Source organism: Arachis ipaensis, chromosome B08, assembly GCF_000816755.2.
Source record: "Arachis ipaensis cultivar K30076 chromosome B08, Araip1.1, whole genome shotgun sequence".
Classification (NCBI taxonomy): domain Eukaryota; kingdom Viridiplantae; phylum Streptophyta; class Magnoliopsida; order Fabales; family Fabaceae; genus Arachis; species Arachis ipaensis.
In genome coordinates, this window is record NC_029792.2 from 100,161,424 (window position 1) to 100,184,300 (window position 22,877).

General features: G+C 39.1%; 1 long non-coding RNA gene across 1 annotated transcript; it reads right to left on the reverse strand.

The window, feature by feature from the left end:
* LOC110265654 lies at nucleotides 14,164-21,647 on the reverse strand. The gene is made up of 3 exons (XR_002351845.1): nucleotides 21,574-21,647; nucleotides 15,286-15,287; nucleotides 14,164-14,225 (listed from the first exon to the last, which is right to left on the reverse strand). It is a non-coding gene; the product is annotated as an uncharacterized LOC110265654 (long non-coding RNA).

Consider the following 22,877-nt stretch of genomic DNA (forward strand, 5'->3'; position numbering starts at 1 on the left):
ATACATTTCTTCTCTTGTGTTCGCCAAAACTAATAGACCCTGTAGTGTGTAGTTTATGAGCAGGCATAGCAGCACTATTTTTTTGACCAGCCACAAACTTATTTTTCCATTTTGAATCTAACCAGTGATCAACTAAACCATTCCAAACATCAACTTTCATTGCTTTAGGTCCATGACCCTTAATGTCAGTAATACTGGTTGAGTTTGCCTCCTTAAAAGCTCTTTTCCTTGCTCTTTTTAAAATATCAGGATAGCGGTCAAGCATTGTCCTATTCCAAACAACTCTGGCCATAGCCTTATCATAATTTGATGCAAATTCGTATTTTTCCTAAATTTAAGTGATCGAAAGACTTAGTAACTACTCAATCCAATTATCTATTAAAATCGCATTGAAGCAACATCATAATCACTTACCAGGAAACCTTTAAACAACTCGTCCTTCATGTTCGGATAATAATCCTGCCATCTTGGCGCTGGAGAAGGTATCATGCTTAGCAAATCTTTCGTAATGTCACGAGTTACCGTATGATCTGTAAATCTCTTCCTACATTAAAAAATATACGATTATTAAAAATAGTTTAACACACAACAACATAGATCATTAAAGCAACAATAAAGAATGGGCTTAGCTATACTACTCACAACTTTAAAATAATTCATACAAATAACATAGATCATAAGAATGTAAAGCTCCCATGAGTGCATCAAGTAAATTAATAAAAAAAAACCGCATCAATTAAATTAAGAACATATCAGAAAAAAACAAGTAATAATCAGAGCAAATATTTAGTTTACTCAAGAAGCATGTATTAACTGTTGGTCACATATCATTTTCATGGAGTTACTGTTATCCGTATTTATGTTTGCTGTTTTGACAAATTTCAGATGAAAGGAATACAAGAAATATGCACATATTTATATTTATTTTTCTTAATTGAGCAGAAGTGATAATACTGGATAAAAGGATATAAAAGAAAAGAGATGCTTTATTTCTTTGAAACTATTTACTAATAGATTTTTTCATTGTGATCTGGAATGGCCATATGTTTTGGACTTTAGTGAAATGCATTTCCTGTGTCGTGAACTTAAACTTAGATTAATATTAATGTTTTACAAAGAAAAAGAATATCCACATATTTATATTTATTTTTTTGTTTATTTTATAAAAATAAATATAATAAATTAATAAATAATATAACATAAATGAGACATATATAAGACTCTAATAGCAAACATACCTTTTTGATAATTTGTGATTGCATGAAAAAAACTAGGTTCAAATTGGGTCAATTTTAATAAATCTAGTAATAAACTAATAATTTTTAGATACTGCACCTAGTGATACCCTTCTTTTTCATTTTAAGTAGAAAGTATGCTGATATAGGAAGGTCAACATAATAGTATAACTACTTACGGTTTATCGCCTTTCTCTATAGCTATTTTCAACTTTCTGTTACTCCTAGTTTTAGCATGCACACTTGATTGTCTAACATTAGGTAGCTCATTATCTTCTGCGTCTAAAGCAGATGCGTCAGACAAATTCACACCTACAATGAATAAGAGAATTTTCAATTTGATGTGTAGTTATTTGTGAATATGTAAACATTTAGCTGAAATAAATCATACCATCTAATTGAGGTGATGATTGTGATAAAACTTGTAGGCATGGGTGTGATGCTGATCCCACATTCAAATGTGTAAGATGAAGCTCATCATTATTATCGCTCTGTTGACCTAAACAAAAAAAAGCCAAAAAAAAAAAAATAGATACGATAAAACCACTTCCTCGCCTAGGATTAATTAAATTACAATAAAGACATACAGCTCAAACGTATAGTACAACTACATACCTAACACCTGTATCGGTGGTTGAGAAGAATCAATGTCAACAGTTTGCTCACCTAAACTCAATAAAATAAGCATACATCATATTTCCTAAATCAAGAGTTGTTAATGGTAAAATAAACTCAACGGCGAATGTATACTTGGCCTACGTGAGGAAAGCTGAGATTGATCGAGACGAGTGTTTCGTACTATTCGTCCACCTCTACCTTTTGGTGCCATGATTATCTGTCAAATAAGAAATAAATTAAAAAAGTGTTATTAAATTTGAATTAGCATGTTCCAGTTAAATTAGTTTAAAAGATATTCTGTACAACATAATGATAAGATTGCACTGAGAAAAGGATTTACCGTAAACAACTAATCTATAATGATATTACCATAAATTAGAAGAAGAAATAGTCATCAAGTTTATTCCATTAACATGATATAGCACTGCAAGCCCCTAGTTCAAAGAGCAAAAAAAAAAATAATAAAACACTCAATATGAATGTATGAAGAGTAGTGGGTTTTCACGTGGTGCATCCATCTATCGTAGATTAACATCCATCTATTGTAGACTAACAAGGTACATTTGATTATTAGAACCTAAAATATGTCTATGCAATAGTGTATGATGTAATTATTAATAATCGGCTTAATTAAAATTTGAATATTGATGAGCGGATATTTTATACGCTTTTTGGGGGGTAATTTCATGTAGTTTTTAGCATGTTTTAGTTATTTTTTAGTATATTTTTATTAGTTTCTAGGCAAAATTCATATTTCTAGACTTTACTATGAGTTTGTATGTTTTTCTGTGATTTCAGGTATTTTCTGGCTGAAATTGAGGGAGCTGAGCAAAAATCTGATTCAGGCTGAAAAAGGATTGCAGATGCTATTGGATTCTGACCTCCTTGCACTCGAAATGAATTTTCTGGAGCTACAGGAGTCCAAATGGTGCACTCTCAATTGCATTGGAAAGTAGACATCCAGGGCTTTCCAGCAATATATAATAGTTCATACTTTGCTCAAGGATAAATGACGTAAACTGGCGTTCAACGCCAGTTTCATGTTGCATTCTGGCGTTAAACGCCAGAAACAGGTTACAAGTTGGAGTTAAATGCCAGAAACAGGTTACAACCTAGCGTTTGACTCTGGAAACAGCCTAAGCACGTGTAAAGTTCAAGTCTCAGTCCCAACACATACCAAGTGGGCCCCAAAAGTGGATTTCTGCACTATCTATCTTAGTCTACTCATTTTCTGTAAACCTAGGTTACTAGTTTAATATTTAAACAACTTTTAGAGATTTATTTTGTCACTGAGAGGACGGATGGTAGCCATTGACAACGGTGATCCACCAACACACAGCTTGCCATAGGAAGAACCTTGCGTGCATGAAGAAGAAGACAGGGGAAAGCAGAGATTCAGAAGACAAAGCATCTCCAAAACTCCAACATATTCTCCATTACTACATAACAAGTATTTATTTCATGCTCTTTTATTTTTCGCAATTCAAACTGATAATCATAATTAATCTCCTGACTAAGATTTACAAGGTAACCATAGATTACTTCAAGCCAACAATCTCCGTGGGATCGACCCTTACTCACGTAAGGTATTACTTGGACGACTCAGTGCACTTGCTGGTTAGTTGTGCGGAGTTGTGAAAAGTGTGAATCACAATTTTGTGCACCAAGTTTTTGGTGCCGTTGCCGGGGATTGTTTGAGTTTGGACAACTGACGGTTTATTTTGTTGCTTAGATTAGGAAAAATTTTTCTTTTTTTGGTTTAGAGTCTTCTATCATTGTTTTTGGTTGAATTTTTTTTTAAATTCTTATTTTCTCTTTTTAAATTTTTCGAAAATTTTTACAAACTAATAATTGAGTTTTCCTGTTTGAGTTTAGTTTCATATTTTAAGTTTGGTATCAATTGCATGTTTTTATTTTCTTTTAAATTTTCGAATTTATATTCATTGTTCTTTCTTAATCTTCAAGTTGTTCTTGTTTATTTTCCTTGTTTGATCTTTAGTTTTTCTTGTTTTGTGATTTTTCTTGTTTTTCTTATGCTTTTTCAAAATATCAGTTTTCAAAAAAAATTTTATACATTAAATACCTTATTAAAACACTTTAAATTTATAACTCAATTGGCTAGAGCGTTGTGTTTATGTTCCTGGCAATTAGGAATTTTCCTTTTAAAACTTTTTCAAAAATAATTTTTTTTTATTAAATCTGGTGCCAAACTTTTAAGTTTGGTGTTCTCTTGTTATTTTTCTTTAATTTTCGAAAAGTTATTCTTAGTTTTCTAAAAGTTTTAAGTATGGTGTTCCCTTTTATGTTCTTGAATCTTTGAATCTTATTCTTGTTGTTCAAGGTGTTCTTGAGTCTTCTTTGTATTTTGATCTTAAAATTTTTAAGTTTGGTGTTCCTTGGTGTTTTTTCTCCAAAATTTTCGAAAATAAGGAGCATTGGATCTAAAAATTTCAAGTTTTGTGTCTTTTTATTGTTTTTCTCTTTCCTCATTGAATTCAAAAATATCTTTTCCCTTTATTTTAACTGATTTTTCGAAAATTACCTTTAAAAATTCAGATTTTTATTTTAAAAATCAAATTTTTTCAAAATTCAAAATCTTATTCAAAAATCATATTAAAAAATTTTCAAATCTTTTCAAATAATTAGTCAATTCAACATTCAAATTTCTTTTTATTTTCTTTTTCTTTTAATTTTCGAAGTCTATATTTTATTTTCTAATTATTTTACTTTATTTTATTTCATTTTTTTCAGTTATTTTTAATTAAATAAAACAAAAAAAATAAAAATAAAAATATATTTTACTTGCAATTCACATCATCTCCCTTTCTCCGTCATGGATCTAAGTGGAAATGAGCAGTCCAGAAGGACTCTGGGGTCATATGCTAACCCCACTACTGCTGCATATGGGAGTAGTATCTGTATACCCTCCATCAAAGCAGGTAGTTTTGAGCTAAATCCTCAGCTCATTGTCATGGTGCAGCAAAATTGTCAGTATTCTGGTCTTCCACAGGAAGAACCTACTGAGTTTTTGGCACAATTCTTGCAAATTGCTGACACAGTACGTGACAAGGAGGTAGATCAGGATGTATACAGACTGTTACTGTTTCCATTTGCTGTAAAAGATCAAGCTAAAATGTGATTAAATAACCAACCCACAGCAAGTATAAGGACATAGAAACAGTTATCAGACAAATTCCTGAATCAATATTTCCCTCCAAAAAGGATGACACAACTAAGGCTGGATATCCAAGGCTTTAAACAAGAGGATGATGAATCCCTTTATAATGCCTGGGAAAGGTACAGAGGGATGCTAAGGAAATGCCCCTCTGAAATGTTTTCAGAGTGGGTGCAGTTAGACATCTTCTACTATGGGCTTACAGAAGGAGCTCAGATGTCCCTAGACCACTCAGCTGGTGGATCTATACACATGAGAAAAACTATTGAAGAGGCTCAAGAGCTTATTGATATAGTTGCCAGAAACCAGCATCTGTACATAAGTAATGGGTCCTCCATAAAAGAAGAAGCCAAAGTAGTATCTACTAAACTTGGTCCTCCAAAACAAGTTGCTGAACTCAATCAACAATTGTGCTTTCTAACAAAACAGCTAGCAGAATTCAAGGAGATGCTACAAGACACTAAAAATACTAATAAAAATATGGAGGCACAATTGAATCAGACAAAACAGCAGTTATCAAAGCAGATAATAGAAGAGTGCCAGGCAGTTCAATTAAGAAGTGAAAAAATATTAAATACCTCACTTCAGAGCAGCAGAAAGCCAAGGAAAGAACAACTGACAGAGGATGAGCAAAATATCATCCAAAATCCCTCTAAGTACAGTAAGAGCCCAGAGAGAAATGATTCTGGCGCTTAAACGCCAGAAAAGGATGGAGATCTGGTGTTAAACACCCAACCCATGCTCAGTTCTGGCGTTCAAATGCCACAAACAAGCAAGGAGTTGGCGTTAAACGCCCAAAGGAAGCTCAGTTCTGGCATTCAAACGCCAGGAACAGGTAAGGAGTTGGCGTCCAATGCCAATCCAGCTTCCACCCCTGGCATTCAAACGCCAATGAGGGATCAGACACACACAAGTGCTGATAACAACCCCTCTAAAAAGGCTTCTCCAACCACCTCTGTAGGAAATAAACCTGCAGCAACCAAGGTTGAAGAATACAAAGCCAAAATGCCTTATCCTCAAAAACTCCGCCAAGAGGAGCAGGATAGGCAATTTGCTCGCTTTGCAGACTATCTCAGGACTCTTGAAATAAAGATTCCGTTTGCAGAGGCACTTGAGCAAATACCTTCTTATGCCAAGTTCATGAAAGAGATCTTGAGTCATAAGAAAGATTGGAGAGAAACTGAAAGAGTTCTCCTCACTGAAGAATGCAGTGTAGTTATTCTGAAAAGCTTCCTAGAAAAGCTTAAAGATCCCGGGAGCTTCATGATACCATGCACATTAGAGGGTAATTGCACCAAGATAGCTTTATGTGATCTTGGGACAAGTATCAATCTAATACCTGCATCCACTATCAGAAAGCTTGGTTTAACTGAAGAAGTCAAACCAACCCGGATATGTCTCCATCTTGCTGATGGCTCCATTAAATACCCATCAGGCGTGATTGAAGACATGATTGTCAGGGTTGGGCCATTCGCCTTCCCCACTGACTTTGTAGTGCTGGAAATGGAGGAGCACAAGAGTGCTACTCTCATTCTAGGAAGACCTTTCCTAGCAACTGGACGAACTTTCATTGATGTCCAAAAGGGGGAAGTAACCCTGAGAGTCAATGAGGATGAGTTTAAGTTGAATGCTGTCAAAGCCATGCAGCATCCAGACACACCAAAAGACTACATGAAAGTTGATCTTATTGACTCTTTAGTAGAGGAGATCAACATGGCTGCAAGTCTCGAATCAGAGCTGGAAGACATCTTTAAGGATGTTCAGCCTGATATGGAGGATTCAGAGGAATTGAAAGAGCCTCTGGAAATTCTTCAGGAAGAGGAAAAACCTCCTAAACCCGAGCTCAAACCATTACCACCATCCCTGAAATATGCATTTCTGGGAGAAGGTGACACTTTTCCAGTGATCATAAGCTCTGCTTTGAATTCACAGGAAGAGGAAGCACTACTTCAAGTGCTAAGGACACACAAGACAGCTCTTGGGTGGTCCACAAGTGACCTTAAGGGTATAAGTCCAGCTAGATGCATGCACAAGATCCTATTGGAGGATGATGCTAAGGGCGATTTTCAGCAGAATCATTACAATAACCGCCAGTTTTAGTCTCATCAACAACAGCCACCTCAGCTGGCAAATTCTTAACCCCAGAAGAACACTGATTTGGAAGCATTATTGGCTAGTTTTATGCAGGAGACTAGAGCTTCACTCAGAAACTTGGAGGTGCAAGTAGGCCAGTTGAGCAAGCAAGTACCTGGGAGGCCTCCAAATACACTTCCTGGTGATACAGTGGTGAGCCCAAGAGAAGATTGTAAGGCCATTCAATTAAGAAATGGTAAAGTAGCTAGTTCTGAGACTAAGATCAATAAGGAGCTAGTTGAAAAAGAAGCTCCAGAGAAAAAGAAAGGAGAGGTGGAGCACGTCCCTCCTAGGTGTGTAGATAACCCATTCCCAATCTCTCTTAACACTCATCCTACATTGCCTAAGCCTCCTAAGTACAAGCCTAAAATGCCATATCCTCAGAGACTTCAGAAGGCTTCCAAAGAGAAGCAATTTTCCAGATTTTTAGAAGTTTTCAAGAAATTTTAGATCAACATTCCTTTTACTGAGGCCCTTGAGCAAATGCCTCTCTATGCTAAATTCATGAAAGAACTGTTGATTAACAAGAGGAATTGGAAGGAAAATGAGACAGTGGTGTTAATAAAGGAATGCATTGGTATTATCCAACATAACCTTCCTAAGAAGACGCAGGACCCAATAAGCTTTGTAATTCCTTGTACCATTGGAGATGTCACTATTCAGAGAGCTTTGTGTGATCTTTGGAGCTAGCATCAACCTCATGCCACTTTCAGTGATGAAAAAGCTCCATATTGAGGAGGTAATACCCACTCGTATTTCTCTTCAACTTTCTGATCTTTCTATTAAAATTCCTGTGGGGGTTGTTCAAGATTTACTTGTGAAAGTGGGGCCATTTATTTTTCCTGCTGATTTTGTCATATTAGATATGGAAGAGGATAAAAATTCCTCTATTATTCTTGGAAGACCCTTTTTAGCTACAGGTAGAGCTTTGATTGATGTGCAAAAGGGTGAATTAACCCTGAAGGTCAATGAAGAACAGGTGGTCTTTAATGTGTTTGAAGATATTAAACACCCTAATAATTCTAAGGAGTGTGTGAGAGTTGATGTTGTTGAACCACTTGTTCAAGAGGTACTAGAAGCTGAAGTACTTGGTGATATTCTGGACCCTTTTTCTGAGTATGAATTACTTGAGATTGATGATTCACCAGCTCAGAAGGACATAGCTAGCACGCCTAAGGTGGAAGGAGAAGTTCCTAAGCTTGAGCTCAAGCCTTTGCCTCCTTCTTTGAAATAGGTGTTCCTAGGTGAAAATAATTCATATCCAGTGATTATTAGCTCTTCCTTGAAACCTGGTGAGGTAGAGGCGCTGATTACAGTGCTCAAAAGCCATAAAATAGCTCTTCCTTTGCACAAGATCCTTCTTGAAGATGATGCTAAACCGGTTGTGCAACTACAAAGGAGGCTCAATCCAACTATGAAAGAGGTGGTCCCAAAAGAGGTAATGAAACTATGGGAAGCTAGCATTATATACCCTATTTCTGACAGCCCTTGGGTGAATCCTGTGCAAGTAGTTCCCAAGAAAGGAGGGATGACAATGATAAAAAATGATAAGAATTAGCTAATTCTTACAAGGACCGTCACAGGATGGAGAATGTGTATAGATTACAGGAGGCTCAACACTGCTACAAGGAAGGATCACTTCCCCTTGCTTTTCATTGATCAGATGCTTGAGAGGTTAACTGGTCATGCTTTTTATTGATTTCTAGATGGATATTCTGGATATAAGCAAATTGTAGTGGACCCTCAAGATTAAGAGAAGACGGCATTCACATGTCCTTTTGGAGTATTTGCTTACAGAAGAATGCCATTTGGACTCTGTAATGTCCCAGCAACTTTTTAGAGGCGTATACTTTCAATTTTTTTATATGGTTGAAAATTTTATTGAGGTATTTATGGATGATTTTTTTGTTTTCGGTAATTCTTTTGAATCCTGCCTTAAGCATTTATCTCTGGTCTTGAAATGGTGTCAAGAATCAAACCTTGTTTTAAATTAGGAGAAATATCACTTTATGGTCACAGAAGGTATTGTTCTTGGACACCAGATTTCAAGCAAGGGAATTGAGGTTGATAGAGCCAAGGTGGAGGTAATTGAAAAATTACCACCACCAACTAATGTTAAGGTAGTTAGGAGTTTCTTGGGTCATACAGAATTTTATAGAAGATTTATAAAGAATTTTTCTAAAATTGCTAAACAATTGAGCAACCTATTGGTTGCTGATGTTCCTTTTGTATTTGATGCTGAATGTCTGCATGCTTTTGAAACTCTGAAAGCAAACCTTACATCTGCTCCCATCATAGCTCCCCCTGACTGGGATTTGCCATTTAAATTAATGTGTGATGCTAGTGATTATGCTATAGGAGCTGTTTTAGGACAGAGGCAAGGCAAGCTAATGTATGTCATTTACTATGCTAGTCGTGTATTGAATGATGCTCAAAAGAATTACACAACTACTGAAAAAAAATTATTAATTGTTGTGTATACTGTTGATAAGTATAAGTCCTATTTAATTGGTTCTAAGGTTATTGTTTATACTGATCATGCTACTTTGAAGTACCTTCTAACCAAGCAGGATTCTAAACCAAGATTGACAGATGTGTGTTGCTCCTTCAGGAGTTTGATATTGAGATCAAAGACAGGAAAGGGTCAGAAAATCAAGTGGTTGACCACCTTTCCAGAATTGAACATGAAGAAGGAGTGCACCCACCCACAGCTGTGACTGAGATATTCCCTAACAAGCAAATTTTTGTCATTCAGCAGGCTCCATGGTTTGTAGACATTGCAAATTACAAAGTCATGAAGTTCATCCCAAAAGAGTACAGTAAACAACAAGTGAGGAAACTACTGACTAATGCAAAGTACTACTTTTGGGAGGAACTATATCTTTTTAGAAGATGCTCAGATGGTATAATCCGGAGGTGTGTCTCAGATAAGAAAACACAGTAGATTCTTTGACACTGTCATGGCTCCGATTATGGAGGCCACTTTGGTGGTGAAAGGACAGCTACAAAAGTCCTTCAGAGCGGTTTTTAATGGCCAACTCTCTTCCGGGACTCAAGAGCATTTGTAAAGAATTGTGACAGATGTGAGAGAGCTAAGAATCTCCCTGCCAACCATGAGATGCCACAGCAGGAGATTCTTGAGATTGAGCTATTTGATGTATGGCGTATTGATTTCATGGGACATTTTCCACCTTCATACTCCAACACTTATATCTTGGTGGCAGTTGATTATGTGTCCAAGTGGGTGGAAGATGTGGCTCTACTCACCAATGATGCCAAGGTGGTGATGAGCTTTCTTCAGAGATATATTTTTAGTTGGTTTAATGTCCCAATAGCACTCATTAATGATGGTGAAAGTCACTTCTGTAATAGACAGCTGGACTTACTTCTGCAGAGATATGGAGTCCATCATAAAGTGGTAACCCCTTATCATCCTCAGATAAGTGGACAGGTTGAGGTTTTTAACAGAGAACTCAAGAGGATTCTAGAGAAGACCGTCAGTATCTCAAGGAAGGATTGGTCTAGGAAGCTTGATGATGCTCTCTGGGCATACTGGACAGCATACAAGACTCCTATTGGCATTTTCCCTTATCAGTTGGTCTATGGTAAAGCCTGTCACTTGCTAGTTGAGCTGGAGCATAGAGATTACTGAGCAATCAAGTTTCTGAACTTTGATGCTCAAGCTGCAGGAATAAAGAGGATGCTTCAGTTGAATGACCTTAATGAATTCAGATATTCGGCCTATGAGAATGCCAAGCTCTATAAGGAGAGAACTAAGATATGGCATGACAAGAAGATTGCCATCATAGTCTTTGAGCCAGGTCAGAGAGTGCTTCTGTTCAATTCAAGGCTCAAACTCTTTTCCGGGAAGCTGAAATCCAGTTGTCAGGACCATTTGTGGTAACTAGAGCATCACCATATAGTCATGTGGAAATTCAGGAAGAGAATTCTGACAGAAGGTTTACAATTAATGGCCAGAGGTTGAAGCACTATCTTGGAGGCGAGATTGATCGCCAAAGGTCCACTCATCTGCTGAACGAGCAGAAATGACCGTCAAGCTAGTGACGTTAAAGAAGCGCTTGTCGGGAGGCAACCTGATATTTTCATATCCTTTAGTTTTATTTCTTTTACTTTGATTTTGTTATTTATTTTGTTTTAATTGAGTTTCTACTATTTCTCCTTTGTTTTACGAGTATTTGGCTCATGCAGAGTAATTAGAACAGAAACAGGTACCTAAGACAGAATTTCGGACACCTTGGAGAAGCTAAGCTCGGATTGGGTGGTGCCTAACTTTAAACCTCAAGTTAGGCACCACATTCAAACTAATTTTGAGGATGCTTGATGCCATGGCATCTTGGCTAGTTTTACTAGCCATTTTTAGTATGTTTTAAGGTAGTTTCATGCATTTTCTTAGATAATAAGCAAGTATTTGGTTGAATATGCATTCATACCTTGATTCAAACAAACATTGTTAATTCTATACATTTTTCATGAGAATAATGCAAGAGTTGAATGAAAGAATGAATGATGCATCATCTCATGATTAGAGCAAGACTTTGATGCACCTTGCTTGGTCGATTTCAGATAGCAAGAAGTAGAGGCCCACGTTAGCGGCCACGTTAGTACTACTAACGTGGGCACTAACGTGGAAGAGAAGAAGGCTTGGAAAAGTTAGTGCAAAAGTGAACACCATTAACTTTAGCGAAGGGCAAGGAGACCCATGTTAGTGCCACCAATGTGGGCACTAACGTAAAAAGAAGGGCAGCTTCAAAAGTTGATACAAAAGTTGGTCCCATTAACTTGTTCGAAGCAAGGAAGACCCACGTTAGTGGCCATGTTAGTGGCACTAACATGGGCATTAACGTGGAAGAGAAGGGCAGCTTCAAAAGTTGATACAAAAGTTGGTTCAATTAACTTGTTCAAAACAAGGAAGACCCACGTTAGTGCCACTAACGTGGGCATTAACGTGGAAGAAAGGGGCACAATGAAAAGTTAGTGAAAAACTTAGTGCCACTAACTTGTTCAAAGCTAAGGAGATCCACGTTAGTGCCACTAACGTGAGGCACTAACGTGGAGATGGGAGCTGCATGAAAAGTTAGTTGAAAAGTTAGTTCCACTAACTTTTGATAGGCCAAAGAAGCCCACGTTAATGCCACTAATGTGGGGACTAACGTGAAGTGCTGCCCAACCTCAACCGTTCCAGTAAGCTGAACAAAACCCAATGAGTTAGTTAACTGCTTCAACTGAGGCCAAGGGCCCACATCCAAAGACTTGCAAACTCAACTGAGGATCAGAGGAGTAGTATAAATAGGAGTAGTTTTGAACTAGATTAGGTGATTGAGACCTGGGGATCTAGGACTGAAAACACTCTGTATTTTACTTTTCTCTGTAATTCAGTTTTTACTTTCAATGCAATTTACATTCCACTTTTCCATTCCCAGAGCTATGAACAACTAAACCCACCTTCATTGGGTTAGGGAGCTCTGTTGTAATTCAATAGATCAATTGTAGTTCTTATTCTTCTTCTTCTTTGCATTCTCTTTGATTTACTTGAAAGCTTTCGATCTTCATCCAATTTGGTAACTGTCTCGGAAGAGAAGATATTCATACTTGGATTTCCTCTGAACCTTGGAAAAGGAATGAGGAAATCATGCTAGAAATGCTTTCTCATGTTGGACTGGGTTGGGGGTTGGATAGATATAGTGACATATAATCCTACCAATACTTTGATCTAGGAAAACATGTGGTATAATCAGTTACCGTATTTCATCTCTTCCCATGAGCAATTAGATCAAGAAATTGGGCAAATGTTCAAGCTTAGAGAGATTGAATTGCCAAGGAATTGGGATTCAATCACCTAAGATTTCCAAGAGATCAATGAGTTGCATGGATTGAGGAAGAGATGAGAATGAACTTGATCCGGAGAATACAATATATCCTGAGCCCAATGAATCTCCCATCTCTGATCTTCCCATTCTCTTTCTTTTGCTGTGTTACATTTATGTTCATATCCCCATTCCCATTTAAGTTTCTGCAATTTACTTTCTACCATTTATATTCTGCCATTTACTTTCTATTATTTACATTCTTTGCTATTTACTTTTCTCGCCATTTTAATTTCTGCAATTTCCAATTTAAGTCTGCTCAGTTCAACTAGAATACTCCTCTAATTAAAGTTGCTCAACCAATCAATCCCTGTGGGATTTGACCTCACTCTACTGTGAGTTTTTACTTGACGACAATTCGGTATACTTGTCGAAGGAAATTTCTAGCAATACAGATTTTCGTACATCAAGTTTATGGCGCCATTGCCGGGGATGATTTTGTATTGACAATGATTAAATGGGAGGATAACTAGATTCTGTTCTTTTGTTGTTTAGTTTAATTTCATTTTGTTTATCTTCATTTTCAGCAATTTCAAGTATCTTTTATTGTTTATTTACACTTTAGCATACTAACCCACTAACTGTTTGATAATTTACACCACTCACTCTAACTATAATTCTTAACAAGAAGTGACTTCTTCAGTACTTTCAACTTGTTTGTTTGCTGAGTGTATGACAGGTAGAAGAGGAGAAACCTCAACCTCTTTTGATAGTGAACTAGAGAGGACCATCTTTAGACTAAAAAGGAAAGAGGTAAAGAAATAGTTGGAGAGGAAGCTTTGGAAGAAGATCTAGACATTACTATAGAGGAAGAAGTACATAATCATGTTGGGGAAGGTGCTGGTAATCATGTTGGGTAGGAGAGAAGAGTTCTAGGCTCTTTCATCAACCCAAACCCGGGAAACTATGGAAGTAGCATCCTAAGACCAACCATTCATGACAACAACTTCGAGTTAAAACCAAGGTTCTGAAAACCGAACCGATTATCGAACCATTCTAGTGACTGGTTTACTGGTTTATTGGTCTAACCGGTTCAACCGTGGTTTAACCGAAATAACCGTTTTATAATAAAATAATAAATAAAATATAAATAAACACATCAATATTAACAAGATAAATTAACAGAGTTTTCAAACCAATTTTAACAAGTTAAGCACAATGATTAATAGAAAAAAAAGGCTAGCTGTTCATACAACGGTTCGAGCTATAAAGGACCAAGTTGGCCGACCTCTTAGAAGGTTGGCCCATGACCGACCTCTTAGAAAGTTGGCCCATGACCGACCTCTTGGAAAGCTGGCCCATTACCGACCTCTTCACAAAGAGTTCGGCCAAATCATCAAAAGAGCCCAAAGTAGGCCCAAACGAAGGAACACAGCCCAATCTAAAGGCAGCCAAAGCCTAGAAAGATAAAGAAAGTTCCCCTTAAAGATAAGATGACTTCACTCAAAGATAATATAAGATAAGATAACTATCTTGTCTCCAGAAAGGTCACTCCACGCTACTATAAATACACTAGAGCACCCAGGTATAACTCATACTCTGATTCTACTAAAAACATGCTTAAAGCCCATGCTAACTTAAGCATCGGAGCTCCTGTAGGTACCAACACCCTTCGGTAATGGAGGATCAGCAGCATCTCCGGCTCCACCAGTTCCACCAGGTCGGACACGGCAGCTCCGGCCACCATCGCAGATCTTGACCAAGATTGACCTACAGTTTCAGGTAACCCTCAGAACATTGGCGCCGTTGCCGGGGAACCTGGAAGTCATCCCATCATCATGGCGAATAACCTTGACAACGACCACAACTCCGGTTTGGAAGAAAGAACTCCGCTTAAAAATACGGAGATCACATCAAAAGATGCACCCCAAAATAAGGGCGATGAACAACCTTCCAACACAGAAATTTTGAAAGCTATCCAAGACAACAGGATCATCTCAAACAGCTTGAATAGGAGGCTGAACATCAGCGGGAGGCTAGAAGAGACCTTTGAAGAGAAGCTAGACGTCACCGAGAGCTAGAGGACAAGCTCTCAAAACTCGAAGCTGACCTCAAGACTAGAACTACTCATTCCAACCATGAGGATAATTCCCACAAGGACCAAGATCCCTTCACCAAAGAGATCATGAAAGCTAAAATTCCAAAAGAGTTTAAAGCTCCTGACATGACTTCATACGATGGTACCTCGGATCCCAGCCATCATCTCAGCAATTTCAGAAGCAGAATATATCTCACTGACGCCTCGGACGCCATTCGATGCAAAGCCTTCTCGACTACCCTAACGAAGATAGCAATAAAGTGGTTCGAAAGTTTGCCTCCAAGATCCATCACAAGTTTTAAGGTCCTTGCTAAAAAGTTCCTCGCTAGGTTCTCCATCCAGAAGGATAAAGCCAAACACGCTCCAAGCTTGCTGGAAATCAAGCAAGGAGAACGGGAAAGTCTCAGCAACTACATGGAAAAATTTAACAAATTGTGTTTGGACATACAAAATCTGCCAACAGAAGCAGCCATCATGGGTCTCATCAATAGCCTAAGAGAAGGACCCTTTAGCCACTCCATATCAAAAAAGCATTCGACATCCTTGAACGAGGTACAAGAGCGAACAGAAAAGTACGTTAATATGGAGGAAAACTCGCGACTAGGAGAGGCCTTAAAATCTGGATTCTCCTACCCACCTAGGGACAAGGACAAAGAGTCCAAGAAAAAAGAAGATCAACCCATTGGGAAGCCAAGAAAATACCACAACTACACCCCACTTCGGGTATCACTTGTAGATGTTTACCGAGAAATATGTAACACTGAGAAGATCCCTCCACCTCGACCAATCAAAAGCAAAAAAGGAGGGGGAAATCGGACAAAGTACTGTGAGTACCACCGAATTTATGGACATGCCACCAATGAATGCTTCAACCTGAAGAATGTCATAGAGAAATTGGCAAGAGAAGGTCGACTAGATCGGTACTTAGCTAACAAGATGGAAGAACTGAGGAAAAGAAGAAGGGATGAAGAGGTCGGGCGAACTGAACGACCACTTCACACTCCTGAGAGACATGTCCACATGATAAATGGAGGGTTCGCAGGAGGAGAAATCTCTAAATCATCTCACAAAAGACACCTTAAAGAAGTATATCATGTCGGGAAAGAAGAGAGGTCAACAGACCTCCCCACAATTACCTTTACTAAAGAAGATGCAATAGGTGTCATCCCGGGACATGATGATCCCATGGTCATTACCATCATATTGGCCAACGCTAATCTTCACAGAACACTAGTAGACTAAGGAAGCTCTGCGGACATCTTATTTAAATCCGCCTTCGATAAACTCGGCCTACAAGAAAAAGAGCTCAGAGCATATCCGAATAGCTTATTCGGGCTAGGAGATACTCCAACCCAACCACTTGGATATATCTCGATACATACAACCTTTGGAAAGGGAATCCGGTCAAGGAAACTCAACATAGACTACATAGTGGTCGACGTGAGCTCAGCCTACAATGCCCTAATAGGTCGGACAACATTGAATCAGCTCGCAGCAGTAGTTTCAACTCCACATCTATGTATGAAGTTTCCAACTCCAGAAGGGATCGCAACAATAAAAGGAGACCAAAAAATTGCACAACGCTGTTACAATGAAAGTCTAAACCTCAAAGGCAACCCCAAAGGAGAGGAAATCAACACCATTAAGCTCGGGGGAGTTCGAGCTCGCGAAGAATCCCGCCCACAACCTGAAGGTGAGACTGAAGAGGTCCAAATCGGTGATACTCAGGATAAAATGACCAATGTTGGAGGAACCTTGAAAAGAGACCTGAAGGAGTCTCTGATACAGTTCCTAAAGGAGAACATCGATCTCTTTGCATGGAAGGCTGCAGACATGCTAGGCATAGAACCCAAACTAATGTACTACAAACTGGTGGTATACACAGGATCTCAGCCAGTGCAACAGAAGCGTAGGAAGCTCGAACCAGAAAAGTCCCAAGCTGTGGAAGAGCATGTACAAGCCTTACTGGAGGCAGGATTCATAAGAGAAGTTAAATACCTACTATGGCTAGCCAACGTCGTTCTGGTGAAAAAGTTGAATGGGAAGTGGCGGATGTGCACTGACTACACCGATCTCAATAAAGCTTGCCCAAAAGATCCCTACCCATTACCAAGCATAGACGCTCTAGTGGATGCATCTTTGGGATACGAGTACCTCTCCTTCATGGATGCTTATTCAGGATACAACCAAATCCCGATGTATCCACCCGACCAAGAAAAGACCTCGTTCCTAACTCCCAAAGCAAATTGCTGCTACATCGTCATGCCATTCAGACTTAAGAACGCTGTAGCTACCTACCAAAGATTAATGAATAAAGTCTTCGCAGAACACATTGGGAAACTGATGGAGGTATACGCCGATGATCTGTTGGTAAAAAACACAAAATGAGGAATCCTTGTTAACCGACCTCGCAAAAGTGTTCGACACCATCAGAAAGCATGGTATGCGGCTTAACCCTGTAAAATGTACCTTCGCGGTAGAAGCTGGTAAATTTCTAGGGTTCATGCTCACACAGAGATGAATTGAGGGAAACCCAAATAAATGCCGGGCTATACTCAACATGAAAAGTCTGACTTGTGTCAAAGAAGTACAACAGCTTAACGGAAGACTAGCAGCTCTGTCCAGGTTCCTAGCCGATTCGGCCATAAGATCCCTCCCCTTTTATGCCACATTAAGGAAGGGAAAGAAGTTTGAATGGAAGGAAGAGTGTGAAAAAACCTTTCAAGATTTCAAATGTTTCTTGGGGTAACCACCCATTCTTACCCGGCCACGGGAGGGAGAAGCACTCGTATTATACCTCGTAGTGGGAAGTCGGGCAATAGCCTCAGCACTAGTCAGAGAAGACGAAAGTGGATAATAACCCGTCTACTTCATCATCAAGGCTCTACAAGGGGCCGAACTAAACTATCAAAAGATAGAAAAGTTTGTCTACGCCCTCATACTCACTTTTCAACGACTCCGCCTATACTTTTAAGCTCACACTATCAGAGTTCGGAACAACCAGCCCCTAAAAGGCATCCTACAGAAAACAGACTTAGCTAGAAGAACCCTACAGCGGGCAATCAAGTTATCCGAATTCGATCTTCAGCTCGGACAGCCATCAAATCACAATATCTAGCCGACTTTATTGTAGAGTACATTGACACCTCGGGAACTCCCACAAAATGGAATCTCTACGTGGACGACTCTTCAAACAAAACCGAAAATGGCGCAGGTGTAATTATAGAAAGATATCAGGGAACCCAAATCGAGCTAAATAACCAAGCTGAATACGAGGCACTACTGGCTGGTTTAAGACTGGCTAAGGAGGTAGGAGTTCAAAAGCTTACCGTGTTCAGTAATTCACAAGTAGTCACCTTACAAATAGAAAGGAGCTACCAAGCTAAGGACCCCACCATGAAAAAATACCTGGACAAAACCAGAGAACAGCTCGAACAATTCGGGGGATATGAGGTCTGACATATACCTCAGGAACAGAAGGCCCGAGCTGATGCACTTTCAAAACTAGCCACTACCAACAAGTCGGACAATTCGAGGGATATGAAGTCCGACATATACCTCAGGAATAGAATGCCCAAGCTGATGCACTTTCAAAACTAGCCAGCACCAAACCAGGGGGAAATAATAGAAGCCTCATCCAAAAAATACTGCAAAATCCATCAATCTCGGAGGAAGAAAAGGTCCTAACCATATCAGGTCAGGGTCGTTCCCCCGGAGTCAAGGAAGGAAAACAAACCCTCTCTTCAGGGTCCGGCGACACCAACTCATGATTCTTCTCCTCATCCCTATACCTACAAATTCTATGAAACTTCCTAAGTCACACACAGTACTCAGGAACACACTTTAAAACTATGGAATCTAGCCAGTCAGACATGCCATCCGGGATCTTAGTAGATATCTCAGCAATGTTTTTGCGGAAAGACATAGGTCAAATATTCCTACAGTAGGAAAAAGAAAAATGGGGTTACTACCAAATAACTCGGGCAAATAAGGAAACAACTCGGACAATAACAGCAAAACATCAAGTGTTAGATATAGCAGTAAAAGGGAAACCCCAGGACTCACACAAAAGTCCAGGGGCATCCTTTGGAGGCAACAACAGGGCAAAAACACAGAGAAGAGAAGTCAAAAATCTATACCCAAACAGTCCGAACACCTCTCAAACAAAAGGTCAAAACAAAAGCTAGAACTTTTGAACAAAAGGAGTCAGGCAATGATGAAAAGAAACAGGAACAGCAACAAAACCCTAAGCAAAGCACACATTCTTCTCAAAGGCGAATGACAAAAGAAAAGTCACAACAAATGATCAAAGACGCAAACTTTTTGCAGAAAGAACCAAAGTTCTTCAAAGCAAAAACCCAAATACAAAGTCAAAGCTTTACATCAAAAGCATGCACAGTTGTCAAAATTAAAAAAAGAGAGAGAAAAGAATGAGTAACCTGCAGAAAAAGAAGATGAGAAACGGCTCAAATCAAGAACAACAAAGATACTAACTCCCAAACTCAAAGGGAAGAGCTCGATCTACTTCCAGAAGTCCGAGAAAGAGCTCGGATTAGAGAGGAAGCACTAAAGCGTCGAATGGACCTAAGGTCGGTCAGGAGAAGGGAAGCTAGCAACCAACTGGAAAGGACCATACCAAGTTGTTCAGAAGTACTGGGGAAAGGTCACCACAAAGTGTCCGACCTCGAGGGGGCGAGAGCTACCAAGGTCATGGCATGCCTGTAATCTAAGAAGGGCGCCAGGCCAAGATTTAAAAAGATTGCCCGACCTAGAAGGGTAAGCACTAACATGTACACACTCTTATTCATATCTTCATTTTATTGTTTAAAAGTTTGCATATTCCCTAAAAAGTTTTCTACCAAGATGCATTAATCTGAGCACAAGAATTCATCGCCCGATTACGACAAGGTCGGCAAGGTGAAAACCAAATTCACCACCCGATCACAACAAGGTCGGCAAGGTGAAAACCAAATTCACCGCTCGATCACGAAAAGCCCGGCAAGATGAAAGTGATAAAAACAGATTAATGCAAGAAGTTATAAAAAATAATCCATAAAAAGCGGCCTGACGAGGTCTGACTAAAAATGGACTACTAAAAATAACTTACAAAGAGGTCGGACAAAACGACCAACGCAAAAATTTATAAAAAGTAATCCATAAAAAGTGGCCTGATGAGGTCTAACTAAAAGTGGACTACTAAAAATAACTTAAGAAGGACTGACAAAGAAGAAGTCAGACCAAACCGATGAAAGCAAAAAAAGATATAAAAAGTAATTCATAGAAAGTAGCCTGACGAGGTCTGACTAAAAATGGATAACTAAAAATAACTTAAGAAGAATCGACAAGAGAAGTCGGACCAACGAAAAGCGCGCGCTAAAAGGGACACAGCTCTGCCCAAAAAGCCACGACTCCGCGACAAGGCTATCAAAATTGTTCAGACTGACTAAAAAGTGTTCTACGAGAACACTAAAAAGTTGTCGGACAAGTTAGCTCCAAGGACCACCTCGACCAAGCAGAAAGTGGAGAAAACCAAAAGTGATAAAAAAGAGGTCAGACAACAAAGTACCAACACTCTACAAAGATCCACAAAAGGGACAAAGACATCTCGCAACGGCCAGAGGAAGGCCAGGAATGCTTTGCTGAAAGGTACGAAGTCTTGAAAAGACACTACTTAAAAGGCAAAAGCACAAATCAAAACGATGCTAAAAAGTCATCCAAACAAACTATAAAAAGGTTCTCCATCGGAACACTACCTAAAAAGTTGTTAGATTATGACTAAAAAGCCCGAGCAGTGAAGACAAACAAGTCAGAAGAAGGCTGAAAAGACCTCTCAACAAACTAAAAAGGGCAATACCAGACTCGCACAAGGAGAAACTACTCAAGATCGACCAAAGTCAGGATGCTTGAGCACGACTTCCTCAAAGAGATCGAAGCTCTGAAAGCATGATCTCACGGAAAGGTCCGAACTCAAGCAGGGGCACTGTTCATACAACGGTTCGAGCCATAAAGGACCGGGTTGGCCGACCTCTTAGAAGGTTGGCCCATGACCGACCTTTTAGAAGGTTGGCCCATGACCGACCTCTTGGAAAGCTGGCCCATTATCGACCTCTTCACAAAGAGTTCGGCCAAATGGTCAAAAGAGCCCAAAGCAGGCCTAAACGAAGGAACACAGCCCAATCTAAAGGCAGCCAAAGCCTAGAAAGATAAAGGCGGTTCTCCTTAAAGATAAGATGACTTCACTCAAAGATAAGATAAGATAAGATAACTATCTTATCTCCAGAAAGGTCACTCTACACTACTAAAATCCTGCTTAAAGCCCATGCTAACTTAAGCATTGGAGTCTCTTGCAGGTACCACCACCCTCCGATGACGGAGGATCAGCAGCATCTCCGGCTCTACCAGTTCCACCAGGTCGGACACGGTAGCTCCGGCCACCACCGCAGATCTCGACCGAGATCGACCTACTGTTTCAGGTAACCCTCGGAATACTAGCACTGTCAACTCTCCAATTTCTTAATAACCTCCTTTCCTTCCCAACACCTTCAAAGTAATCTCTAGCTCATTCCACAATAAGTTATATATTAGAAATTATCAAACCACATTCATTTTGTATGCAAAAACAGTTTTAACATGAAAAACTTCATTGCGAGAATGCAACAATGCAAGTCGGTGTGCAGGTCCTCAGACAGCAAATAAATACAAACATTCAAGAAAAAGAAAGACAACATAGCAATAATATAACAAAGAATCAAAAGAACATTTAAAACACAGCAACAACACAACGCCTGTAGGAACATTTAAAACAAAGCAACAAAGAAAGAAATATCTAAGAATCAGCATTGCTGAGAACAATAACTTGAACGTGTATGCTCAAAGAATCAAAGGCTAAGCTTCACTGGGAAAGTGAAGAACACCCAAACAAAGGAAACTTCAATCACAGCTTAAACCAAAATTCACAATCCCTTTAAATTGAAGCAGCAAGCAACTTGAGAACTAAAGCAAGGTTAACAAGGTTAAGCAGTGAACTAAATCAGTGTAATTTTAACAAAGATTAACTGAACTAAATCAATTAATTATTCAACGATTTAATCCAAAACAAGAAAATAGTATAATAAAGCACAGGAGCAGAGCTAATGATTCAAATTTCAATTTGAGTAGCACTAACAGAGTCCAAAAACAAAAAATCAATGTTCTAGTAGAATCTCAAAAAAATCATTGAATCAATGTTTTGAGCAAAGATAAAAAAATAGAGAACGAAATTTTTTTAAAAAATGAAGCCATTGCCTTCGTGAGCTCGAGGAAGATGTACCAATTGTTGAATAAGGAAGAAGTATGGAGGCGCAGACTACTGGACGAAGACACGCTGGTGTTTGAGCATAACGGACGGCGGCGTTGAGTGAGACCTGTTCCGAGGGTTACCTGAAACTAGAGGTCGATCTCGGACGAGATCTTCTGTACTGGCCGGAGCTGTTGTGTCAGACTTGTTGGACTGGCTGCACTTCTGATCCTTGGTCACCGGAGGGTGGGGGTACCTGCAAGAGACTCCGATGCTTAAGTTAGCACGGGTATTAAGCAGGTTTATTGTAGAATCAGAGTATGAGTTATACGTGGGTGCTCCAGTGTATTTATAGTAGTGTGGGCTGACCTTTCTGATAAGATAAGTTAGTTATCTTATCTTATCTTATCTTATTTCGAGTGAAGTCAGCTTATCTTCAAGGGAACCACCTTTATCTCTATAGGCTTGGATTGCCTTTGGATTTGGGTCGTGTTCCTCTATTTGGGCCCTTTATTGG